General features: G+C 40.5%; 1 non-coding gene across 1 annotated transcript; it reads left to right on the top strand.

Annotated features, from left to right (window-relative positions):
* Nucleotides 1-2,887: 2,887 nt before the first annotated feature.
* On the top strand, nucleotides 2,888-2,994 carry LOC141624701 (small nucleolar RNA R71). Its single transcript, XR_012534507.1, has one exon. It is a non-coding gene; the product is annotated as a small nucleolar RNA R71 (small nucleolar RNA).
* The last annotated feature ends 1,304 nt before the right edge of the window (nucleotides 2,995-4,298 follow it).

The following is a 4,298-nucleotide window of genomic DNA, read 5'->3' as shown; positions in this document are numbered from 1 at the left end:
TTTTGAGTTTTGGGGTTTATGGGTAGTGTTTTGAATGAATGAATGAAGAAATGAATGTGGGGTGGGGTATTTGAAATACCCGAAAAATTTTTAACTGCAGGGGAAGACGGGCGTCTTTTCTTCGGGACGCTCGGATTCTACCTATTTTTGGTTCAGGATTCTCGCCTAAAGACGGGCGTCTTTCAGCAAAGACACTCGGATTCTTTGATTGCAGGACGAGCGTCTTCCTCTGAAGAGGGGCGGATTCTGAGACAACAAGCTTTCTTATTTTTCACAGGCAAAAAGACGGGCGTCTTCCTGCAAAGACGGACGGATTTCTGAAGACGAGCGTCTTCTCTACCAGGACGCTCGGATTCTTCGACAGTCCCAAAATTCAAATTCTCAGTTAAAATGGACGGGCGGATTCTGGCAAAGACGCTCGGATTTACTGGAGACGAGCGGATTCCCTTGAAGGTGCTCGGATTCTCCCTATTTTACCCGGATTCAGTTCCATCCGTGCACTTGCATATCCCGTGTCATTTTTCATTCTTCAAATCCCATGTTCTTCATTGTAGGGGCACTACTAAGGCATGAATAGCCTAGGTAATTTCTATCCCCACACTAAGCTAAAGCACTACACATCAATAAAATCATTAGTCCCTCCCTCACTTCTCTCAAAAAATGATAATTATCTTGATCAAAGCATAAAAATCCAAAAATGACAAAAATGAAATGTAAGAATTAAAATGCATGTTAGGGAGTTAGAAATGTTTACAAATGGTGGTTTAGGGAGGACTCCACCAAACTCTCATCCTTAGTGAGACGTCATGGGGGCATGTCCAAGGTGTTGTTGATGTTGCTCAACACCTTGAAAAAGTAGCCAAAAGCTTGTTCATTATCATGATAAAGATCTTCAATAGACCTTTGCCCTTGTTGTCCTTCATGTCGGTCTTTATCGATAGCATTACCAATATAGGGATTGAAAATCCTTTCAAACTCATCGTCCCAAAGACCACAAACTTCATCTACTTGATCACTAAAGATCTCTTGAGTTGATAGAGACAACTCTCCCACTTTCTTGTCTTGGCCAATGAGGCCATCCTCTTCATTGCTTGAGTTTGGTGAGCTTTTCAAGCTCTCTTTGTTACAATTCACTTGCTCTTTGAATGGAGCATCATCAATTTTCTTCTTCCATTGGAATTCCGACTTCTTCCTATCATCCTTCCGGCTATAATGATCAACCATAAAACATGGTTCATGCAAACGGGGAGCTCTCATGGTCTTGTCAAGATTGAAAGTTATGCTCTCATCTCTCACTTCTAGAGTGAGCTCTCCATGCTTCACATCAATTACCGCACCCGCGGTGTGTAAGAAAGGTCTTCCTAGAATGATTGGAATGTTGGAGTCTTCTTCCATGTCAACAATGACAAAGTCCACCGGGATGAAAAATTTCCCAACTCTTACGGGAACATCTTCCCATATCCCTAATGGTGTCTTCGTCGATCTATCGGCCATTTGGAGTGTGATATTGGTGCATTTAAGCTCTCCCATCCCTAACCTTTTACTCACCGAGTACGGCATAACACTCACACTAGCCCCTAGATCACATAAGGAGTTTCCCGGATCTTTGAGTTTTGGAGGTGAACTCCCTTGAAGTATTGCACTACTCACCTTAGTGAAGGCGATAGTCTCAAGCTTCCGGATCGACTTCTTCTTTGTGAGGATGTCTTTCATGTATTTTGCATAAGCCGGCACGTGATTGATTAATTCCGTGAAAGGAATCGAGACTTCCAAAGTCTTCATAATTTCCATAAATTTTCCAAGTTGGTCATCAAATTTGGGCTTGTCTTGACGACTTGGAAAAGGAAGTCTAATCACAATGGGCTCCTTCTCCTTGACCTTGTCTTCATTTTTCTTTGAAATTTCTTCTTTTGATGGTTCTCCATCTTTGGAGTTTTGCACAATTTCTTCTTTGTCACTAGCTTCCACAACTTCATCCTCAACTTGTTTCTTCGGTGCTTCATACATTGTACCACTCCTCAAGTGAATGGCACTAACCGTTTCATGTCTTGGGGGATTACTTTGAGGTGGTAATTGCCCCTTTTGTCTTTGTGAGCTTGAAGATGCTAGTTGAGTCAATTGGGTTTCCAATATTTTGGTGTGAGCTAGGATGTTGTTGATGGTGATTTCCTTTGCTTGACTATCTTTTTGCATTTGAGTGAAAAACTCTTGTTGATTCTTTTGCATTTGGAGGACCGCTTTTTGAACATCAAAACCTTGGTCATTTTGTTGATTGTATGGAGTTTGATTTTGGTAACCTTGGTTTTGGTTGTAAAAGGGTCTTTGATTTTGGTTTCTCATGGGAAGTGGGGTGTATGTTGGTTGAGGGTTTTGAACATTTTGGCTTTTGTATGAGAGATTTGGATGGAATTTGGCGTTTTCATTGTAATAGTTTGAATAAGGGGTGCCACTCTTGTATGCTTGGAAAGCATTCACTTGTTCATTTGTTCCCCTACATTCACTTTGGTCATGTCCCAAAGTTCCACAATTCTCACATATCCCACTTGGGATTGATGAAGATGCCGTCATGGCATTAACATGATGCTTTGGTGATTTTGAGGCTTCTTCAAGTCTAGCCATAGCTTTTTCAAACTTCAAATTGATTGTATCAATGTGAGCACTAAGTTGAGCACCCAATTGAGTAATGGAGTCCACTTTATGCTTTCCTCCTCTAGTAGCCTTGTGATGTCTACTATATTGTGAGTTATGGACCGCCATTTCCTCAAATTTGTTCCAAGTTTAATCGTCATCAACTGCGGTGAACATTCCATTTGATCCCATGTTGAGAATGTTCCTTGAATCTTCATAAAGACCATTCCAAAATTGTTGTACCAAGAACCACTCGCTAAGTCCATGATGAGGACATGAGCGACAAATTCCCTTGAATCGCTCCCAAGCTTCATACAAGGATTCTTCATCTCTTTGCTTAAAGCCCGTAATTTGAGCTCTTAGCATGTTAGTCTTTTCCGGTGGATAGAACTTTTTGTAGAAAGCTAGAGCCAATTTCTTCCAAGAATCAATTCCGAGAGTAGCCTTATCAAGGCCTTTCAACCATTGTTTTGCGGTGCCAATTAGAGAAAAAAGAAATAAGACCCATCGAATTTGTTCTTGAGTTACAATGGTTTGAGAAATCGCATCACAATAGTCACAAAAAGTCTCCATATGAGAGTGAGGGTCTTCACTAGGCATCCCCCCAAATTGGCTTCTTTCGACTAATTGGATAAATGCGGATTTGGAAATAAAATTTCCGGTTATGTGTTGTGGTGTGGGAGTACCATTGGGTAGGTTCTCCTCGGTGGGTACGGAATGTGATGAAAACTTAGGCATTGTGGGTTGATTTTGTGTTGGGTTCTTCTCACCTTCTCTTGCAAAAGGGTTGATGAACTCAATAGTATTTGGTTGAATATCTACAACCTCACCAATACCTCTCAAAGTTCTCCTATCAAGTCTTCTATTGGTTGTCAAAGTCCTTTCAATTTCGTGATCAAAGGGTAACAAGTTACCTTGTGATCTTCTAGACATGCAAAATATCAAACAACTCGAAAATAATTAGAACAAACCTTGAGGAGTTTTACTTCCCCAAGGCAAAGAAAGACAAAACTAAAAACAATACAAGAAAATCTAAATCAAGTTAACATCGTCCCCGGCAACGGCGCCATTTTTGGTCGTGATCCCTCGTGAGGGTTTAGTTTTCAGTACTTGTCGTTAGGAGCACCTAGCCCAAAACACAATTTATAACTTCACAAACAACTCTACAATTAGTAAAGAGGCAAGTAAAGGTCGGATCCCAAGGGACGGAAATTGAGATGAGATTTCTATTGCAACTAGTGGTGTCTAAGGGTGTCACAATTGGGGTTTGAAGTAGAAGATCACTAAACTAAAAAGCAATGAAAGTAAACAAGCAAGATGAATTAAAAGGGATGTAAACAATTGATAAAAGGCACTAGGGTGTCATGGGGTCATAGGGGATTCATGGGAATTGATCATACAAACATATTCTCAAATTATAAGCAAGCAATTATTGTTGTGATGGATCGAGTTGGTTTATATCTTACAATCCTAGGAAAGTTTGGGTCCCAGAGCCGAATCGATTACATTGTACAACACCTACAAGTCGACTTAATCTTCCCTACTCAACTATATGCATGGTCTAATGAGATTCGAGTTGGTTTATGTCTTACAAGTCTCATTGAAAAGATAGGTGGTGGGTAAAAACATGCAAGGATTCATAGGCTCGCATTTCATCAAATATAACATGT

The sequence above is a fragment of the Silene latifolia genome, chromosome X (genome assembly GCF_048544455.1).
Source record: "Silene latifolia isolate original U9 population chromosome X, ASM4854445v1, whole genome shotgun sequence".
NCBI lineage: Eukaryota > Viridiplantae > Streptophyta > Magnoliopsida > Caryophyllales > Caryophyllaceae > Silene > Silene latifolia.
The sequence above is the reverse complement of the archived record's forward strand: the minus strand, read 5'-3'. Positions and strand labels throughout refer to the sequence as shown.